This window comes from Mus musculus, chromosome 18 (assembly GCF_000001635.26).
Source record: "Mus musculus strain C57BL/6J chromosome 18, GRCm38.p6 C57BL/6J".
Classification (NCBI taxonomy): Eukaryota; Metazoa; Chordata; class Mammalia; order Rodentia; family Muridae; genus Mus; species Mus musculus.
The window spans coordinates 23,043,015-23,066,543 of record NC_000084.6 but is presented as its reverse complement, the minus strand read 5'-3'; positions in this window follow the sequence as shown (position 1 = coordinate 23,066,543).

Sequence of the window (23,529 nt, the reverse complement as noted above, 5' to 3'; positions counted from 1 at the left end):
TTTATAATGAAAGGGATTTTAAAAAATCTGAAACATAGGCATATAGAAAAGAATAGTAAAAGAAGAATTATGATAAAATGACGGGCTTTTCTTGTTTAATTATTTTTTCTGTTTCTTTTTTTTCCATTTTTATTAGATATTTTCTTCATTTACATTTCAAATGCTATCCCAAAAGTCTCCTATACCCTCCCCCATCTTTTTTAATTATTAATTGATCCTAAAGAAAACTATTATTAAATCAATAACATGCTATTATTGTACTGTACAGGCATATGCAAAAATAACACCATGCATTCCATACATGTGTTGGGCAAAAATGTATATTACCTTAAAAAGTTTGCACGAAATTCTTAGGCAGATGGATGGAACTAGAAATTATCCTGAGTGAGGTAACCCAATCACAAAAGAAAACACATGGTATGCATTGACTAATAAGTGAATATTAGCCCAAAAGCTCAGAATACTCAAGACACAATTCACAGACCACATGAAACTTAAAATGAAGGAAGAACAAAGTGTGGATACTTCAGTCCTTTTTGGAAAGGGGAATAAAATACTCACAGAAGGAGACAAAGTGTGGAGTAGAGACTGAAGGAAAGGTCATCCAGAGACTGCCCCACTTGGGGATCCATCCCATAAACAACCACTAAACTCAGACACTATTGGTGATTCTAAGAAGTGCTTGCTGACAAGAGCCTGATATAGCTGTCTCCTGAGAGGCTCTGCCAGAGCCTGACAAATACAGAAGCAGATGCTTGCAGCCAACCATTGGACTGTGCACCGGGTCCCCAGTGGAGGAGTTAAGAGAAAGGACTGAAGGAGTTGAAGGGGTTTGCAACCCATAGGAAGAACAATATCAACCAACCAATATCAGTAAGACCCCCCAGAACTCCCAGGGACTAAATCACCAATTAAAGAGTACACATGAAGGGACCCCTGGCTCCAGAAGCCTATGTAGCAGAGGATGGCCTTGTCCTGTGAAGGTTCTATGACTCAGTGTGGATGATTGCCAGGGCAGGAGGCGGGAGTGGGTAGATGGTTGGGGGAACACCCTCATAGAAGCAGGGGGAGGGGGGATGGGATAGGAGGTTGGGGGCAGGGGAACCTGGAAAAAGGATAACATTTGAAATGAAAATAAAGTATATATATGTGTATGTGTGTATATACATATACATATACATATACATATACATATACATATACATATACATATACATATACATATACATATATATATATATATATATATATATATGTTTGCATGTTTACAGAACAAAAGACCCAACACCAAAGAAGACAGGACAAATATCCCAGGTGACCTTAGTTGTCTTACTTGCTGTTTCCTCCAAGTCTGCATCCAGAACAACTTCAATAGCTAGCCAAGATCATTCAGCCTCACGGACTGTTCCAACCAAGACTTCAGTTAAGCCCTGTAGGTCCCCATTTGGGCAACAAATGACACAACTAGGTTTCTTACAACTTGGGCAATATCCAAGTTTTCTTAGGGTTCCCAAAAGAGACATCATTCCCAGACAGCAGGAAGCAATTTTAGAAAATGAAACCCTATTTGCAAGAGGTGAAATGGGTGGTTTTCAGTTGTTTGGTGGGAAATGGATGCTTGTTATCATTTAAGGATTTTTCTCACACGTTGTTAATGGTCAGTAAGGAAACAGTGTAAGGGGTTAGATTCTGGGGTTTCTCTTTTGCTTTTCTTTTTGGTATCCTTTTTTCTCTCCTATCTAATGTTGTACAGAAAGGAGGAGAAGAGATGAAAAGGAAAAGGGTGATATAGGAATGATGGGATAAAGGGGGAGATTATTCAATCTACTTTTAGACTAAAGAGCATTTACAAGCCAAACATTTTACATTTGGAATAGATTTGGTGTATTCTGACAAATTTAAGGTTATACTTTGTTACAACATAGTGTATACGTGTTTCAACTCTTGTTTAAGGTATAGCTATGCAACTCATTCCTTGAAAGCTGCTATTACAAACTGTTTAGGATAATTAAGAAATGCGAGTTAGTAGTCATTTAATCATACTTATGGTCATGTTAGGTACTAGTTTATTTAATTACAGAAATAAGCTCTATTTAGCTTCCTATAGATGTTTTCAAAGTTACATAGATAGCAAATAGCTAAAAACAAGCAATGCTTGCTTATTCAATCATACTAGAGGTAGATAGATGGCTTTATGAATGACAAAACATGGCACTTAAAGATGTTTTATTAATGTAGTGCTTTTCGTGACAGTGAGACATGATTGCTCCTGGCAGTACCCCATTCTACTTCAAATAAGATGATGGACATTGAAGAACCTCCAATAAGGAGTTTGCTTCAAATATGGCAAGCAGCCACCAGGCCAGACACTGCCTTTGCTTCAATTTCTGACAGTATGCTGTCCAAACTGGTCAAGTAGAACATGGAAGAAGTTAACTGACAAGCTCTGCAAGGACAAAGTAGGCAAATTCTTAATAATCCCTACTTCACAGAAAAGTCTATTATATACTGGGCTGGAAATCTGAGGATGTGCTCAAAATGATGCAGACTGTCCAGGTAGCCAACATCCTCTGCCATTTCTATAGTTTTGGAAGCTGCTTGCTGTGCACTTCCTGCACACTCAGGTAATATTTATCCTGCTCAGGTCTCAGATGAGGTTGAATATTAGATAATTATAGTCTCATATAAAATTTATTTAATATATAAGCCTATAATTTAATGCCTAAAAAGATTTTATAGGTCGATAAATTTAAGTTATGATAGAAAGTGGTTTATGTACAGAACTTTGAACTCACCAAGATAGGATAGATAGTAGATTACTTTCTCCAAAGTCACCAAGTACATATGGACTGGACATTGTGAATATAATTTTACTTAATAGTTTTTATAATTTTTCTTATTATATTTAGTTTACTGATGTAAAATAAAGAGGTTTTATTTAAACTGTACTGAAAGGGGGAGATGTTGGGCACTATGCAAACCCCTTCAGCTCCTTCAGTCCTTTCTCTAACTCCTTCATTGGGGACCCCATGTTCAGTCCAATGGTTGGCTGCGAGCATCTGCCTCTGTATTTGTCAGGCACTGGCAGAGCCTCTCAGGACACAGCTCTATCAGGCTCCTGTCAGCAAGCACTTCCCAGCATCCGCAATAGTGTCTGGGTTTGGTGTCTGAGTGTGGTGTCTGTATATGGGATGGATCCCCACCGTATACCCGCAGTCTCTGGATGACCTTTCCTTCAGTCTCTACTCAACACTTTGTCTCCATATTTCCTCCCTTGAGTATTTTGTTCCCCCTTCTAAGAAGAACTGAATCATCCACGTTTTGGTCTTCCTTCTTCTTGTGCTTCATGTGAATTGTATCTTGTGTATTCCGAGCTTTTAGGCTAATATCCACCTATTAGTGAATGAATACCATGGGTGTTTTTTTGTGACTGGGTTATCTCACTCTGGATGATATTTTCTAGTTCCATCCATTTGCCTAAGAATTTGATGAATTCATTTTTAAATTCTTTTTAAAAATTCATTGTGTTTTAATAGCTGAGTAGTACTCCATTGTGTAAATTAACCATATTTTCTGTATCCATTCCTCTGTTGAAGATCATCTTGGTTCTTTCAAGATTCCGGCTATTATAAATGAGGCTGTTATGAACAGAGTGGAGCATGTGTCCTTATTACATGTTGGAACCTCTTTTGGGTACATGTCCAGGAATGGTATTGCTGGTCCTTAGCTATTACTATGTCCAATTTTGAACTGCCAGGCTGATTTCCACAGTGCCAAGCACATCTTTTTTTGGGGGGGCGGGGGGTGGGTGGTTTCGAGGCAAGGTTTCTGTGTGTAGTCTTGGCTGTCCTGGAACTCACTCTGTAGCCCAAGCTGGCCTCAAACTCAGAAATTCGCCTGTCTCTGCCTCCCAAGTGCTGGGATTAAAGGCATATGCCACCTCGCCCAGCTCTGCCAAGCACATCCTTAAGCACTTTTGCATAGATAGCAAAATGTATAAAGGAATGGCAGAGGATGCCTGAGTGAGTAACCCGGGTGTGTGATTGACATGGAGTTTAAATATAGAGGCTCATGTAAGTTAGCATTAAAATGTACAAATGGAAACAGCATGTTTACTCTAAGTGAAGGAAAGAAGTATCCACATTAGTTTTAAACAAAGTGCATTTCCTAATAATACTCTCATAGAGGTCATAGGGTCACTGCATAGGAATACAGGGTCAGTTTACCTAGCAAGTGTAATGAGTCCTAATGTTGATGTTTCTAACTATACTCTCCCAAAATACAAGGTTAAAGGTGATAGAACTGAAAGAAAAACACACGAACCCCTTCTCATTGCTGCATATTTCAACATCCCTCTCCATAAATGACAGAGTTAAGAGAAGTGACCAACGATACAGACTCCCTGCAAAGTGCTATCACTCATCTGGATGTAAGTGGCAGTTAAAGAACACTCCGTGCAACAGCAGCAAAACAGATATCCGTCTCAAGTTCACATGGATCACTTATCAAGGTAGATGTCATTCTGCATAAAAATAAAATGTGCTTCACAAATTCAAACATCTAAAAGTGATAAAAATTATCTTCAGAGGATATAGAATTAAATAGGAACAGAACGAAGCAACACAATTTCACTGATTTTATAAATGAAAATGCAAGCAATGCTTGAGTCAAAAGGGTTGACTTAAACATAAAGTATACCTATAAATGGACATACCTATAAATATTAAATATTTTCAGCTAATTACAAAATTTGCGGGATGTTGCAAAAACAGTGCTTGGGATAATTGTTTGGCAGTAAAGGAATACTTTTAAAAGAAGATTTAAAAGCAGTTGATCTTCTTCAGGTGACTTAGAAAGAGAATTAATCCCAAGGTAAGAAGACAGGACTTACTCCATAAGAAGATACAATAGTTTATTGTATAAGAAGTCTAACTTGGGAAGGTACACAAAGTCAGAAGAAATAAATCTGTCATCATTCCTAGAGGATATGAATATATACATATATTTTATTTATTTGAGTCACATGTATGTGTATATATATATATATATATATATATATGTGAATATATGTATATGTGTGTATATATACATATTTCCTACAAACTCAAACTGGAATATAGGTATAGCAATGTAGCAGATAAATGTAAGACACTCAAGCCTATTGTTTTCCTACATGCTGGCTAGGGTAAGTACACCATGAGAGGAGCATACATTGTAGAGAAGTGAAGTGTTTTCCCGTTTGCTAGAAGAAGCAGAATTTAAAATGTAGAAGTACTATTGACAATAGCAACAAACTAAAAATACTTGTGAATATATACACAAATATGTAAAATATATATCTTTACACAGAAAACAAGAATAAAAAAAAGAGTACGGTCAAAGAATAGAAACCCATCTTTTAAAGAACAGAACAGAACACAGAAAGCAGAATTACATTTTTAAAAGCTAAGAGTTTAGGTACCTGGGTAAGCAAACCTTTCTCTGAAAATATGAAATAGAAAATTACAGAGATGATTTGTAGATTTTAAATGGCAAGCTATTCTTGTAGTGTGATTCTCGCAGTGTCCTTTCTTATGTTTTCTCTTTTAACTATCTCAGGACCCAGAGGAAGTATAAATACATTAGATATATGAATGCCCATGGTTCTAAGAACATGTATCTTACATAGGTGGTTGGAATAGCAGTGTGTTGCATACTCCATTTTTTCTTTACATGTCAGAATGATTCTAGCACTAAGAAATGTTTAGACAAATGAGCTGTTTCTCAAAATGAATGTCTTTGTCATTCTACTTATGTCATAGTAGATAAAGGAAGTTTTGTTTATCTTTAAGATTTAAGGTTAATGCTCAACTGGACGTTACCTAGAATCACCTAACAAAAGGGTCTCAAGGTCTGTGAATGCGATTGGTTATTCTTATTATATTAAGTGAGGTGAGAGCTGTTGTCCATTGTTGCACCCAAAAACTGCATGGAATAAGACCTCAAAGCATGATTGACAACTGACTTGTTTACATAATATAAATTAAAATATCACAGTCTTAATCCTGAAAGGAAAGTCTTTATTTTATTTAAATCATGCAGATGAAAGATGCTTTCTTAGTGACTCAGGATCCTGGACCATACATGTAAAGTAGAGAAACAAGATAGGCCCAGCATGCACTCACCTGTTTGTGGACTGAGGAATGGATGTGATCAGCTGCTTCAAGATCCAGCTGCCCTGACTTCCCTGGTGCAATGGACTTGAACTAAGCTGAAACCAAGCCTTTCTCAGTGAAGCTGCCTCTGTCACGGTATTTTATCACAGCATCAAAGAAAAGAAACTAAGACAGCATCTTTCATTCATTAACCTATCTTAAATCAAATAAAAACTTTTACTGTAGGATTAAGACTGTGATATTGGCCTCAGCCTCAGCAGCAGTCTCCACGGGACCTAGGAAATTAGTCTGAACAGGTTAGAGGGTGCGCCAGAGAACTGGACAGCTTCTGGGACGGGCGGAAGCACAGAGCCGCTGAGGCAGTACCCTTTGCAGGCTGCAGACAGCCAGCCACCGTCCGGACCAGAGGACAGGTGTCCGCCTGGCTCGGGAGGCGGCCTCAGCCTCAGGAGCAGCGGTCGCCATCTTGGTTCCAGGACTCCCTGGAACTTAGGAATTTAGTCTGCACAGGTGAGAGTCTGCACCACAGAAGCTGACAGCTTCTGGGAACTGCCAAAGCAACACAGCTTCTGAGAGAGGCCCTGTTTTGGGCCTTCTTCTTCGGCCAGGAGGAGGTCCAAAAACAAGATATCTGCGCACCTTCCCTGTAAGAGAGCTTGCCAGCAGAGAGTGCTCTGAGCACTGAAACTCAGAGGAGAGAATCTGTCTCCCAGGTCTGCTGAGAGATGGTAACAGAATCACCAGAAGAACAATCTCTAAACAGAGTCAACTATAACTACTAACTCCAGAGATTACCAGATGGCGAAAGGTAAACGTAGGAATCCTACTAACAGGAACCAAGACCACTCACCATCATCAGAACCCAGCACTCCCACTTCGCCCAGTCCAGGGCACCCCAACACACCCGAAAACCTAGACCTAGATTTAAAAGCATATCTCATGATGATGGTAGAGGACATCAAGAAGGACTTTAATAAATCACTTAAAGAAATACAGGAGAACACTGCTAAAGAGTTACAAGTCCTGAAAGAAAAACAGGAAAACACAATCAAACAGGTAGAAGTCCTTACAGAAAAAGAGGAAAAAACATACAAACAGGTGATGGAAATGAACAAAACCATACTAGACCTAAAAAGGGAAGTAGACACAATAAAGAAAACTCAAAGTGAGGTAACACTGGAGATAGAAACCCTAGGAAAGAAATCTGGAACCATAGATTTGAGCATCAGCAACAGAATACAAGAGATGGAAGAGAGAATCTCAGGTGCAGAAGATTCCATAGAGAACATCGGCACAACAATCAAAGAAAATGGAAAATGCAAAAAGATCCTAACTCAAAATATCCAGGAAATCCAGGACACAATGAGAAGACCAAATCTACGGATAATAGGAGTGGATGAGAATGAAGATTTTCAACTCAAAGGACCAGCAAACATCTTCAACAAAATTATTGAAGAAAACTTCCCAAATATAAAGAAAGAGATACCTATGAACATACAAGAAGCCTACAGAACTCCAAATAGACTGGACCAGAAAAGAAATTCCTCCCGACACATAATAATCAGAACAACAAATGCACTAAATAAAGATAGAATACTAAAAGCAGTAAGGGAAAAAGGTCAAGTAACATACAAAGGCAAGCCTATCAGAATTACACCAGATTTTTCACCAGAGACTATGAAAGCCAGAAGAGCCTGGACAGATGTTATACAGACACTAAGAGAACACAAATTCCAGCCCAGGCTACTATACCCAGCCAAACTCTCAATTACCATAGATGGAGAAACCAAAGTATTCCACGACAAATCCAAATTCACACATTATCTCTCCACGAATCCAGCCCTTCAAAGGTTAATAACAGAAAAAAACCAATACAAGAACGGGAACAATGCCCTAGAAAAAACAAGAAGGTAATCCCTCAACAAACCTAAAAGAAGACAGCCACAAGAACAGAATGCCAACTTTAACAACAGAAATAACAGGAAGCAACAATTACTTTTCCTTAATATCTCTTAACATCAATGGTCTCAACTCCCCAATAAAAAGACATAGACTAACAAACTGGCTAGACAAACAAGACCCAACATTTTGCTGTTTACAGGAGACACATCTCAGAGAAAAAGATAGACACTACCTCAGAATAAAAGGCTGGAAAACAATTTTCCAAGCAAATGGTATGAAGAAACAAGCTGGAGTAGCCATCCTAATATCTGATAAGATTGACTTCCAATCCAAAGTCATCAAAAAAGACAAGGAGGGGCACTTCGTTCTCATCAAAGGTAAAATCCTCCAAGAGGTACTCTCAATTCTGAATACCTATGCTCCAAATACAAGGGCAGCCACATTCATTAAAGAAACTTTAGTAAAGCTCAAAGCACACATTGCACCTCACACAATAATAGTGGGAGACTTCAACACACCACTTTCACCAATGGACAGATCATGGAAACAGAAACTAAACAGGGACACACTGAAACTAACAGAAGTGATGAAACAAATGGATCTGACAGATATCTACAGAACATTTTATCCTAAAACAAAAGGATATACCTTCTTCTCAGCACCTCATGGTACCTTCTCCAAAATTGACCACATAATAGGTCACAAAACAGGCCTCAACAGATTCAAAAATATTGAAATTGTCCCATGTATCCTATCAGATCACCATGCACTAAGGCTGATCTTCAATAACAAAAAAAAAAAAATAACAGAAAGCCAACACTCACGTGGAAACTGAACAACACTCTTCTCAATGATACCTTGGTCAAGGAAGGAATAAAGAAAGAAATTAAAGACTTTTTAGAGTTTAATGAAAATGAAGCCACAACGTACCCATACCTTTGGGACACAATGAAAGCATTTCTAAGAGGGAAACTCATAGCTCTGAGTGCCTCCAAGAAGAAACGGGAGAGAGCACATACTAGCAGCTTGACAACACATCTAAAAGCTCTAGAAAAAAGGAAGCAAATTCACCCAAGAGGAGTAGACGGCAGGAAATAATCAAACTCAGGGGTGAAATCAACCAAGTGGAAACAGAAGAACTATTCAAAGAATTAACCAAACGAGGAGTTGGTTCTTTGAGAAAATCAACAAGATAGATAAACCCTTAGCTAGACTCACTAGAGGGCACAGAGACAAAATCCTAATTAACAAAATCAGAACTGAAAAGGGAGACATAACAACAGATCCTGAAGAAATCCAAAACACCATCAGATCCTTCTACAAAAGGCTATACTCAACAAAACTGGAAAACCTGGACGAAATGGACAAATTTCTGGACAGATACCAGGTACCAAAGTTGAATCAGGATCAAGTTGACCTTCTAAACAGTCCCATATCCCCTAAAGAAATAGAAGCAGTTATAAATAGTCTCCCAGCCAAAAAAAGCCCAGGACCAGACGGGTTTAGTGCAGAGTTCTATCAGACCTTCAAAGAAGATCTAATTCCAGTTCTGCACAAACTTTTTCACAAAATAGAAGTAGAAGGTACTCTACCCAACTCATTTTATGAAGCCACTATTACTCTGATACCTAAACCACAGAAAGATCCAACAAAGATAGAGAACTTCAGACCAATTTCTCTTATGAATATCGATGCAAAAATCCTCAATAAAATTCTCGCTAACTGAATCCAAGAACACATTAAAGCAATCATCCACCTGACCAAGTAGGTTTTATTCCAGGGATGCAGGGATGGTTTAATATACGAAAATCCATCAATGTAATCCACTATATAAACAAACTCAAAGACAAAAACCACATGATCATCTCTTTAGATGCAGAAAAAGCATTTGACAAGATCCAACAACCATTCATGATAAAAGTTCTGGAAAGATCAGGAATTCAAGGCCCATACCTAAACATGATAAAAGCAATCTACACCAAACCAGTAGCCAACATCAAAGTAAATGGAGAGAAGCTGGAAGCAATCCCACTAAAACCAGGGACTAGACAAGGCTGCCCACTTTCTCCCTACCTTTTCAACATAGTACTTGAAGTATTAGCCAGAGCAATTAGACAACAAAAGGAGATCAAGGGGATACAAATTGGAAAGGAGGAAGTCAAAATATCACTTTTTGCAGATGATATGATAGTATATATAAGTGACCCTAAAAATTCCACCAGAGAACTCCTAAACCTGATAAACAGCTTCGGTGAAGTAGCTGGATATAAAATTAACTCAAACAAGTCAATGGCCTTTCTCTACACAAAGAATAAACAGGCTGAGAAAGAAATTAGGGAAACAACACTCTTCTCAATAGTCACAAATAATATAAAATATCTCGGCGTGACTCTAACTAAGGAAGTGAAAGATCTGTATGATAAAAACTTCAAGTCTCTGAAGAAAGAAATTAAAGAAGATCTCAGAAGATGGAAAGATCTCCCATGCTCATGGATTGGCAGGATCAACATTGTAAAAATGGCTATCTTGCCAAAAGCAATCTACAGATTCAATGCAATCCCCATCAAAATTCCAACTCAATTCTTCAACGAATTAGAAGGAGAAATTTGCAAATTCATCTGGAATAACAAAAAACCTAGGATAGCAAAAACTCTTCTCAAGGATAAAAGAACCTCTGGTGGAATCACCATGCCTGACTTAAAGCTTTACTACAGAGCAATTGTGGTAAAAACTGCATGGTACTGGTATAGAGACAGACAAGTAGACCAATGGAATAGAATTAAAGACCCAGAAATGAACCCACACACCTATGGTCACTTGATCTTCGACAAGGGAGCTAAAACCATCCAGTGGAAGAAAGACAGCATTTTCAACAATTGGTGCTGGCACAACTGGTTGTTATCGTGTAGAAGAATGCGAATCGATCCATACTTATCTCCTTGTACTAAGGTCAAATCTAAATGGATCAAAGAACTTCACATAAAACCAGAGACACTGAAACTTATAGAGGAGAAAGTGGGGAAAAGCCTTGAAGATATGGGCACAGGGGAAAAATTCCTGAACAGAACAGCAATGGCTTGTGCTGTAAGATCGAGAATTGACAAATGGGACCTAATGAAACTCCAAAGTTTCTGCAAGGCAAAAGACACCGTCAATAAGACAAAGAGACCACCAACAGATTGGGAAAGGATCTTTACCTATCCTAAATCAGATAGGGGACTAATATCCAACATATATAAAGAACTCAAGAAGGTGGACTTCAGAAAATCAAATAACCCCATTAAAAATGGGGCTCAGAACTGAACAAAGAATTCTCACCTGAGGAATACCGAATGGCAGAGAAGCACCTGAAAAAATGTTCAACATCCTTAATCATCAGGGAAATGCAAATCAAAACAACCCTGAGATTCCACCTCACACCAGTCAGAATGTCTAAGATCAAAAATTCAGGTGACAGCAGATGCTGGCGAGGATGTGGAGAAAGAGGAACACTCCTCCATTGTTGGTGGGATTGCATGCTTGTACAACCACTCTGGAAATCTGTCTGGCGGTTCCTCAGAAAATTGGACATAGTACTACCGGAGGATCCAGCAATACCTCTCCTGGGCATATATCCAGAAGATGCCCCAACTGGTAAGAAGGACACATGCTCCACTATGTTCATAGCAGCCTTATTTATAATAGCCAGAAGCTGGAAAGAACCCAGATGCCCCTCAACAGAGGAATGGATACAGAAAATGTGGTACATCTACACTATGGAGTACTACTCAGCTATTAAAAAGAATGAATTTATGAAATTCCTAGCCAAATGGATGGACCTGGAGGGCATCATCCTGAGTGAGGTAACACATTCACAAAGGAACTCACACAACATATACTCACTGATAAGTGGATATTAGCCCAAAACCTAGGATACCCAAGATATAAGATACAATTTCCTAAACACATGAAACTCAAGAAAAATGAAGACTGAAGTGTGGACACTATGCCCCTCCTTAGAAGTGGGAACAAAACACCCTTGGAAGGAGTTACAGAGACAAAGTTTGGAGCTGAGATGAAAGGATGGACCATGTAGAGACTGACATATCCAGGGATCCACCCCATAATCAGCATCCAAACGCTGACACCATTGCATACACTAGCAAGATTTTATCGAAAGGACCCAGATGTAGCTGTCTCTTGTGAGACTATGCCGGGGCCTAGCAAATACAGAAGTGGATGCTCACAGTCAGCTAATGGATGGATCACAGGGCTCCCAATGGAGGAGCTAGAGAAAGTACCCAAGGAGCTAAAGGGATCTGCAACCCTATAGGTGGATCAACATTATGAACTAACCAGTACCCCGGAGCTCTTGACTCTAGCTGCATATGTATCAAAAGATGGCCTAGTCAGCCATCACTGGAAAGAGAGGCCCATTGGACAAGCAAACTTTATATGCCCCAGAACAGGGGAATGCCAGGGCCAAAAAGGGGGAGTGGGCAGGTAGGGGAGTGGGGGTGGGTGGGTATGGGGGACTTTTGGTATAGCATTGGAAATGTAAATGAGCTAAATACCTAATAAAAAATGGAAAGAAAAAACAAACAAACAACAAAAAAAAGACTGTGATATTTTGTTTTACAATATGGAAACAAGTTGGTTGGAAAAAAACGTGTTTTTGAAGCCTTATTCCCTCGCAATTTCTGGATGAGTTTCTGATGATTAGAAACTGAAAAAAAAAAAAACATCCTCATCTGGAGAATTGAACTTGGGTCTTCTGGAAGAACAGCCACTGCTTATAACCAGTGAAACATCTGTCTAGCTCCTTCCAAGTCCTTCCTTTTTTTTTTTCCTGTCATTTACTGAAACTGAAACTCAACAATGTGCATTCATGCACTGATGTTCAGAGCTCTGCCCTTTTCCACCGCTACAAGGCTGAGGTTATGGACATGAACTTCCAGGCTGTCACATGGATTTTGTAGATCTCCATTCAGGTCCAAATGCAGGCATTTTGCCAACTGAGCCATCTCCAGTTCCTCTGTGACTGATTTATTGCTTAATTTAATATGATTTGCCAATATATTTTGTCTATTTTTTAAAGTTTTGTTCTCAGCTGTAGACTATGGTGTGCCTGGAACAATGTTCCAGGTGAAAGTGAAATGCACGTGTGTCTGGCTGTGGTTGGAGCCAGTGCTCTCTATTACTTGGTTTACAATGCTTCTCAGAGCATTTGATTTTGTTTTTTTGTTTTTATTTTGTTTTTGTTTTTTGTTTTGTTTTGTTTTGATTTGATTTGTTTTGTTTTTTGAGGCAGGATTTCTCTGTGTATCCCTGGCTGTCCTGGAACTCACTCTATAGACCAGGATGGCCTTGAACTCAGAAATCCACCTGCCTCTGCCTCCCAAGTGCTGGGATTAAAGGCGTGAGCCACCACTAACTCGCTGATTTTGTTGCTGTGTTGTCTCTCAGTAACTGACAGGGATGCTGAAGTTTCCAGTCTCACAATGGCTTAGTTTATCAATCTCTGCATTCTTTTGAGTTTTACTGATAATTTTAAGGCTCACTTGTCAGGTACTATAGACAAGGAATATATGCTTGAAGAACTATCCATTCTAGCATTAGGAAAGACCCACAGTAACCCTTATAATACTTTAAAAAATCTATTTGTTAGAAATTAATGTAATTGTCCAATTTTATTCTGGTCCTCAACATAGCCGATGTTTTCTTGACTATTTCTTTTAACCTATGTGAATCCTTATTGTTTTCAATGAGTTTCATGTAGGCTACACAGAATTAGATTTTAATCTTCTCTCTGCTGTGACTGTCTCTGTCTTTGATTCTGTGTATTTAGACAATTCACACTTAAAGAGATTAATCAATACAACTGGTTCAATATTTCCCATATTTGTATTTTTGTACTATTAATATCATTTTTGCTGGCTCTTAAGCACTCTCTTCTCTTCCTGTACTATGATTCAAATTACTCATTTTCTATGATTCCATTTTTACCTCCTGTGTTAGCACATTATTATACCTTTAAGATTTTGTTAGTAATGACCCTAGACTTTCTTATTCATTTAAAGGAAAGCTTTACATTGAAGGTTGACAGATATGGGGAAAGCATGCTGATAATAATGATAGAGCTTAGTGAGCTTTCACAGAGTGAACCACATGTGTCACCTAATGTCACTTAGGAAGCACGGCTTCCCATTAGTCACACAGCAGCAATGACTATCCTAACTTTACTCCGTTTTGACACTGAAAAAAAAAATTCTTACAGCTTAGTCTTGTTACTTGTTCCAGCATACAGAATATGATAGTTGGCTACTTTACTGAGTTTGGACATCTTTGGTGATATGTTTACAGATAGTTGATCCTAATATGACAAAAAATCTAATGACCTAAAATTTGGATGTTTCCTTCTGCACACAATATCAATTCGCTTTAACCAAGAGTTGAATGGTAACGCCAATTCCATGACTGTTTTAGCTTCAAGGTCTTAGGCCAATGCAGAGTTTCAGTCACATCTACTGAACTTTGCTGTTGCTCTAGCCCTGAGTCTACCAACTGTAAAATTGACATTAGGCCATGGGTGCATGATACTGTTCTCAGGAAAAATAATTATTCAGTGAAAATCTTAGTACCTAGTGTGGAATACATGTCTATGAGTTGGTGGTCTGAGAGGCACCAGAGGCACCCGGACTAACACAGATTATTAACACTGGGCTTGGCTGCCTGCCGTAACTAGATGAGAAGATCCTGTTGTGGTGACGTTGGATACAGGACATAAAAACAAACACACAAACCAAGACAAACAAACAAACAACAACAACAACCTAGAGCTGCCAGGAAACTTATTCCTTTCTGACTAGCTTACATAGTATCATAAAACTCTAGTAGGCTGGTAGGGAAGAAAATACAGCAATAATATTGGATCCTGGGCACTACAAGCCAATCCAGACCTGCCTTGCACAATGTGCTCACTGGTGCAACATTGGCATGATAATCATAGGGGTAACCTGAAGTAGACATTTCTGCTGTCTTTAGAGACTCAGTTGGGTCATGTGATGTTTTTCTAGAAACTGTCTTATGAGAGCATGTGTTTGCTGAAGCAGACATGTGGGAGGAGGTTTGCTGAGAACAGATATGTGGTATTTTTCTGGCAGCTGCTTGGAAAAAGGGCTTGTGATATTTTTATAGAGTGGATGCTTGAGAGTACATGTGATATTTGGAAAGGTTATAAATATAACTCAACTGACAGTAAACAATGCTGTGTGGCATTGGTTCCCCTTGCCACTCTTTGCTGGTCATGGTTGGGCTTTGCTGATACTGGTCTTTGCTGGCACTGTTGTGGCATTAGCTCACCTTGTCTTCTTCATGGATCCTTGTTGTGACATCCTATAGAGAAACACACAGAACATCTTCTGGTGATGTTTCAGTGGCTTCTTGTCACTTCTGCAGACTGGGCTGATTGCCATCAGCAGAGCCTCATGGTTTCTTCTGGATCAAATTGCTGTTGCTGATTCATAGATGTTTGTGAGTGGATTGAGCTACCACTGCCAATTTGTGTGAACTGAACTGGTACTATCTTGACAAGGACAAATGGAATAGCCCCAAAGGACTATTTCTATGCAGGCCCACACCCTCTTTTACCCTGCTAAACTTTTCTTTCTTTCCACTACTTCTAGTGGGTGGTAGGCTAGAAGGGAAGTTAAATTCTTTAAGTACCCTTATTAAACTAGGTTTAGAAGAATATAAGCCTACAGTAACCAAATCCTTCCTGTTGGATATGAAATCTGATTCATAGGAGTGGTTCATGCCTGGTACTGTGACCCAATCAAAAGTCCATCTCTAGAAATCATAGGTCCTAGGTGGAAACCTATTGTTTTTGTTTTACTAAATGGTCATGTAGCCAAAGTGCATTCTAAATATTTATGTTTAGGACCTATAGATTTTTACTGATCTAATTGTCGGTCAGAGAAGCTTTATTTTGAAGTGGGTAGTAGTCAATGCAAAGACTTATAACTGGTCAAGCCAAGTATAAATAATTCTGAGCACTGAGCTGCCCATGGGTCACACATAAATGTTCAGTTATGTCCACCAAGCAAGACTCAGGGAACTTTCTGGAGGAAGGCTCAGAAAAATGTAAAAGTCAGCTGATAGGGAAGAGAGCTATGAAATGTTGATGCTGACCATGAAATGGTTGTTGAATGCTATGTCTCATAGATGCTATAGTTACTTGCATAAAACCTGCATAAGAACAAGCCAGTCAAAATTCCAGCATGGATCAGTGAAGAGGCCTGAGGTAACACCCCTAAAGGAGGAATTATATTGGCAATTAATTCCTGAAGGAAGGAAGTCACTTTAAGAATGTGGTAGTGTGTAAGTTGCTCATGCCTCAGTGGACAGGCACATAACTGTGTACCTATGGGAAGCACTAATTAGTCTTGGAGTTATTGACAACAACAACAACAACAACAAATAAAACAAGGACATAAAGCAGGCAGGGAGTTGGATTGGGAGCATTAGAGGATATTGGAGGCAGTATTAGTAGATGGATATGATCAATATGCATTATAAAAATATCTATGAAACTTTCAAAGAATAAAATTTTATTTAAATAGCTGATATTGACACTGCTCACAGAATCTTTTAGAACTTCTTAGAACAGACTGCTGACTGATTAGTTTTCAGATGACCTCTGTGTGTGTGTGTGTGTGTGTGTGTGTGTGTGTGTGAGAGAGAGAGAGAGAGAGAGAGAGAGAATAAACACATATGTGTTTTTCTTGGCCCACATCTTTTGATTCCAGATACACAATTAAAACTACGCACTGAGTAGCCTCAAGTTATTTTCTAGCAGAAAGTCTTCTTATAGTTGTCAGGCAGCCATAGCACTAAAATGAGAGTTCCATATCGATTTTTATTCTTAAAATATATAAATCAATATTATGCCTCTACCTTGACTGGCCTCAGCAAAGAGCATTCACCAACATTACCACTACAGCTTGTTTTTTTTTTTTTTTTTTTTTTTTTAACTAACTGAATGGTATTTAGAAATGATAGTTTTTATGGGTTTTTTATTGTTTGTTTTTGTTTTAGAAAAGGATGGCCACATGAGCATTTCAAAACATTTTAGAAGGATGAGGCATAAATTCATTTCAACTTATTTTAGGGTAAACTCATTAATCTGATGAAATGACATAGTCAGAACTCATATTTTTTAAAAGGTGTATTTATTTTATTTAATGTGTAAGAGTGTTTACCTGAATATATATATACATGTGTGTGTGTGTGTGTGTGTGTGTGTGTGTGTGTACTCCATGCTCCCAAACCCCTATATGTTATGTGTGTGTGTTTTCACAGGCTCAAAAGTGCATGCATGGGTGCAAGTGCATAGCAGCTGTGAGTCAATTTCCTCTGCAAAAGCTGAAAAGTTCTTAGCTGCTGAGTCATTGCTCAGACATCCTCTCCCCTCCCCCATTCAGCAAATTCTTGAGTTTTCAAGGATCATCACCAATATAAAAATCATGTGTATTTATTCTTCTAAAAGAAGAATTCTCTAAAACAAAGCTTTGGTCATAGCCCATGCTCCACTGCAGTGTGAACAGTCTATTCTATCTTATTCTGTTTGGGAGTTTATGTCAATGGCCATAGTGAATTAAAGTTTATTAATGGAAACTACTTTCACTGTTTTGATTACTTCATAGATTTATTGTTTTGGCTGGGCTCCTTATTACATTATTTTTCATGACATGATTTGTATACGCTTTTCAAAGGATCATCAGGTTTTCCCTGATGATCAGTTTAGTTAGATAAGACAAAGGCATCCCTGTGGTCGTGGTCCTTCTCCTCTATCAGGTGAGCAGAATGAGGAAGGGTACAATTTAAACAGAAATGCCTAAGGAATATTTTTTATGGAAGAAATCTATTTATTTTCAATATTATTCATCATTTTCAAAATTAAACATAAACCACAAGACCTTAAAACTTTGGCGTCTACATGTTCCTCTGTTGGCTTTTTGTTTATTTGCTTGCTTGTTTTGTTTTTTAAGAAGAAAGTTAATTAAAAGCTTTCTCAAAGACTGGGAGATAAGAAGACTAAAGGAAGGGAAGTCTCCAGTGCCTGTGCCTGTGCTACCCTGTTCTTCAGCTCACTGACATGATCCCAGGGCATAACAGAGTGATTCCCTTAGTTCATTTTATGCCGGTTAGCTTTGTTGCTGATCTTTTAGAGATTTCAAGTGTCTGATTTCAGATGTCTTCCTTGTAAAAACTATTTCTAGAGTCTATGGTTTTAGCCAAGAAATCTCTGTACCATTCTTGTCATTTTTATTCCACAAGTTTTAGGACAAATGTCCTAAGATGATTAATCATGCATTATAAATAACACATAAGGGCTGGAGGATGGCAGTAAGGCAGGCCATGCTTCGTTCAGTAACAATCAGAATGGGAATGGAAAACCCCAACAAATGCAATGGGGGATGAGCAAGATGTATGCTATTCCAAACCCAAAAGAAAAATATTCTTAGGACTATCTAAAAATTATACAATAACACTGTCCACCGAGGTGAAGATGAGTATGTGGATTAGTTTATAAATATATATATATATCATATGGCAATGGAAAATAAAGCAATATTTGGGGCAAGGAAAAATGTAATTTTTTTCCTGTTACAGGGACAGGAATGCCAGACTGTTAGCTTTGGGCTTTATCATAGTTAAAGTAGCAAGATGAAATGTCAGGGGGATAAACGCTGTGTGAATCCATATTTGGCTGCAGGGACTGGCTGTACCAGAAATTTGCTCACAGAAATATGTAAAAGGTAGGGATTATAGACAAATTCAGCAGATAATCAAATCTACTTTTTTTTCTAGTTTGTGCACCTAAATAGTCAAATAGGAGTCAAATTCTGACCACTGCATCATAATGAATTACAGTTTCACTAATTATACGTATCAAAAGACTGAAGACCAAACAGTAATTTTTTTTCTCTTTTTGATAGGGGATAGAATATAGGCATTGAAAACATGGTGCATATATATATATATATATATATATATATATATATATATATATATACACACACACACACACACACACACACACATATACATACACATACATATATATATATTAGAGCTTAGGGCATGGGAGGGGAGTCAAAGAGTAGTAGAGGCAGAGAAAGGCAGAGAGAAGGACACAGTAGGGAAGCAGAGATTGACCATGGCCATGTGGAGAAAGGGAGGAAGGGACTCAACATGACCTATAATTAACAGAATGATTTTGTGAGTTTTATTAATGACAGTCTTCAGTATCAGAATATTACTTGAGACTGAAACACAGGCTAGCTTTAAATCCATGGTAATTCTTCTTTTGGCTAGGATTACAGGTATGAGCCCCAATATATGGCTTAGCATTTTTTCTCACTTAAGGAGATCTATAGCATATTGAACAAGAGATCTTTTCACAATTTCTTTGGGAGAACAGTCAGCAGAGAAGAAATTAAGTAATGGAACCAGAATCTTACAAATTATCGTATTTTTTTTTCTAGTCAATATGAGAAAGACATTTGTTTTCTGCTTTAATGCGGTTTGACTTTGAAGCTAACAAGGTACATGGTCATCAGCCACCAGGTGAGTTGAAAGGTCTCGCTTTCTCCTGTCCCTTTCTTTGGAAAGATTATTAATAGACTTAAACACTTAAATGGGCAACTATACTCACAACCTCTGTGTTTCAAGGCAATGGATTTATGCACTATAATGCCTAGTCTAGTCTAACAACTCAGATTTTCTTCCCAGCACAGCTCAGCAGTCTCTACCCAACCTTTCCCATATCAGCTCTGTTCACAGTCTTATCTTTAAGATTCCAGTTTCAGCCTGTCTGCAGGTCCTAATCTTATCTGGGAGAAGCCTAACTCAAAGCTTCTAAATCTTTCCTTTTTATGTTTTAAATAATCTTAAGACCATGTAAATTTTGGAACTCATTAACAGTCTAGATCTAGTGAAAGATCCCTCCAAATTGCCTCACTACTTCTCTCGGGCATTCCCCACTACCAATGTTCTCCCCTTAGAACCTCTGCTCCTCCGTGAATGGTTGTCTATTTCAGTCATGCTTGACTGCTGCACCCCAAATCCATATTGCATGATAGAGGCTTTCCCTTTTGTAAAGAGGATGTGGGTAGAGGTGATGTCATTCATTCCTATGGCTTTAAATTTCCCATATTTATATCTCTCCAGCCCAGACTTTTCACTGTAGTTCAAGCTTCTAAATTCAAATGCCTACATGAAGAGCTCTCCTGGTATTTCAAATTTAACTCCTCTGAAATTAAATTCTTTCTTCCTGCCTCTCCACCCCAACCTGCTTCTGCTCCTCCTTCAGCCTCCAACTCCCAATCTGTTCCTGCTTCAAACTCTGTTCTGTTAGCCAATGCCTCCATTAGTTCACTACTCAAGACTGGAATCAGACAGCCTTTTACAACTGAAGCCCTTTCTGCGTCTGCACATAAAGCCAGCCTGTTAGTTTACCTGCTCTTCTATATCAAAATAGCACGTTAGGGATCTTCTGAACAATGGATTAGTTTCTTATGGCTCTCGGGTTAAGTTGAAGATCATGATGCTGGCAGATTTGCTATCTAGCTGTATGTCCAATCTTCACATGGAAGATGCCATAGGACACCAAGTTCCAGCCTCGTGGTTCTTATTTCTGTCAATGTGACACAAATAGAGTCACTTGTGATGAGAGGTGCTTAACTGAAGAATCCTCTCCATCAGATTGGCCTGTAGAAGATGTTTTGATTAATGATATATATGTGGAAGAGCACAGGCGACTGCGGAATGTGTCTCCCTTGAACCATGGTCCTGGGTTGTATGAGGAAAGGAATGTTAGCAAACCAGTAAGCAGGTCTCTTCATTGATCTCTTGCCTTGAATTTCTGCCTTCACTTTCTTCAGTGATGGACTGTGACTAGGACACATAAACCTAATAAAAACTTCCTTTCCTAAGTTGCTTTTTGTCGATGTTTTTATCACAACCTAAGAGAGTTCCCATGACTGAATTTTCTCCCTAAGCCAGTATCTTTGAGTATTATCACCTTGAAATAAAATTGATGCAAATGAATTGAAGGGAGGGTATAAACATTCCTTCTACTGTTATTATATGACTTGTTCTACATCTAAAATATCTCCCCCCCACCCACCCCCACTCACTCCCCCCACCCCACCCTCCCAGACAGGGTTTCTCTGTATAGTCCTGGCTGTCCTGGAATTCACTCTGTAGACCAGGCTGGCCTCAGACTCAGAAATCTGCCTTCCTGTGTCTCCCAAGTGCTGGGTTAAAGGTGCCACCATTGCCCAGCTTAAAATATCTTAAGCATCCCTTCTGCTTCCCTCCCTCTACCTTCTGGTTACCATGTTAATAGGACATTGCATTTCATATGAGCAGCTTCATCATTTATAAGCTTCCTCTCTGACCCTCCTGATTTCATGGTCATTCCCTTTCAATCACTCCTTCAAGGAGCCAGGGAGACTCACAAAACCCCACATCATGTGACTGTCATGCTTTAGGCATCTTTTTGGTTTCCTAGTCATAAAATCCAACCCCCAGGTGTAACAAGCCCTACAAGAACGGGCTGCCAAAGATGACTTCAATGTCACATTCTGCTTCTCTCTTTCCTGATCAATGATACATGGGAACCACTCTTTTATTTTGAGATCTGTGTGCTTTGTGATCCCTTTTCCAAGGTTGCTGTGTGTCGTCGTCTCTCTCAGTGAGCCGCTACCCACTCAGAAGATACTCACTACGCTTGGTAAGTTTGCCTGCCCATCCTTGCTATCTCCTCTCCTGTACCTCCATTGTTTCTTCCCCTTTTGCTAACCTTAAGATCCCATATAGTTTTCCAGTTTCCTATCTGTTTCCTTAGAGGCATTCAAGTTTTGTGAAAGACCACACACGCATATCCATCTTATTTGTTTTAACCCTGAAGCAACTAAACTGGTGCTCATGATTATTTGTTGACTACAAGTCTAACAATGCATTCAATAAAGCTTTATTATTCTTTGAGCTCTGATCCTATATTGTTGTCTTTGCTATAATTTGCTGATGTGTTTCATGAATATTTTTGTTTAATACCTTAAGTGTAAGATTTTCTATACTATATAAATTGACCCTGTGACTGAAAGAAATTTAACTTCTGTGACAAAACCATATTGATTATGGCATGTTATGGTTAAAAATTTGGACATTATGAATTAAAAAATATTTTCCATACAACCATTATATTTTTCATTATCTACTTTCCCTCCTCAGCCTACTAGGGCCTAGGTTAGGTGCAGCTTGAGGGGTGGTGTTGCCATATGAATTGTAAAATTACTCTTTTGGTGAGGTAAGGTGTATTAAGGAGCAATTCTGAAGGGCATCACTTGTTAAAGTCAAAGCAGCTAGTTCAAATGACTCCTATAGATGAAGAAGAGACTCGCTATAGTTATAGTTTTCACAGCAGAGCTGAGCAGACCTAGCCCTGAAGAACTTAAAAGGGAAACAGTGAGTCCTGAGTTACTGAGCAAGGTTTAACTCTTTTTTTTTTTTTTTTTTTTTTAGAGATTTCTCCTGAGGTTTAATATTTCTTTTTTAGAGATTTCACCAGAGGTGAGTAAGATTGCCAAAGGTTTTTTGCCCCAATTTCCCAGCTAGTAATATAAACAAATCCACAGCAAGTCACATCCTTTTCCATTGCCAACACTAGTCACATCCATTTCCATTGCCAACACTAGGACCTGGGCTTTGGAAGATTGGACCTTTTTGAACAGTCTTTCCATAGTTTTTTTTTCTTCTTTCCCCCTAAGAAGTATAGATTCTGTATAGCCTACTTTACTATTGAGAGGCCTTTCACTTCTATAGTTAATTTAGTTAATGCAAATGAGGGTGGTTGCCATATTTGTGTACTGTCCAATTACTTATGTTGAGGTGCTCCAATGTCCACACATTAAGGTGTCAGGTATGTTTATAGATACAATGCATATGTATGTGGTAAATCCCTGACATCGACTAAATGAGGTCCAAATTCATCCAAACCACTCAGCAAAAGTCATTAGATTGGGATAGCACATGACTGCTTCTTTCTCCCCCTCTCCCTTCCTCCCTCACTCCCTCTCTCCCTTTCCCTTTCTCCCCTTCTCTTTCTATCCCTTTTCCATCAGGGACCGAGTAGGTAACTCTGACTGTGTGGGGGATCACCATACATTCCAGGCTGAACTCATGCTAGCACCAGCATTCGTTCATTCCCCTGCTCTCTGAGTTCTGGAAACTGGTCTGAGAACTACTTCCAGTACTACTACCCATTTCTTAGGCACTTGTTATTTATCCATCAGGTCAGAGTTATTCAGAAAACAAGGGAATATGACTTTTCAAGGGTCATGCAGTAAAAATTCTCCTTGAACACAGAGAACGTATTCATGTAAATGTGTAGACACAACACCAGATACAGTGGGATTTTTATGAC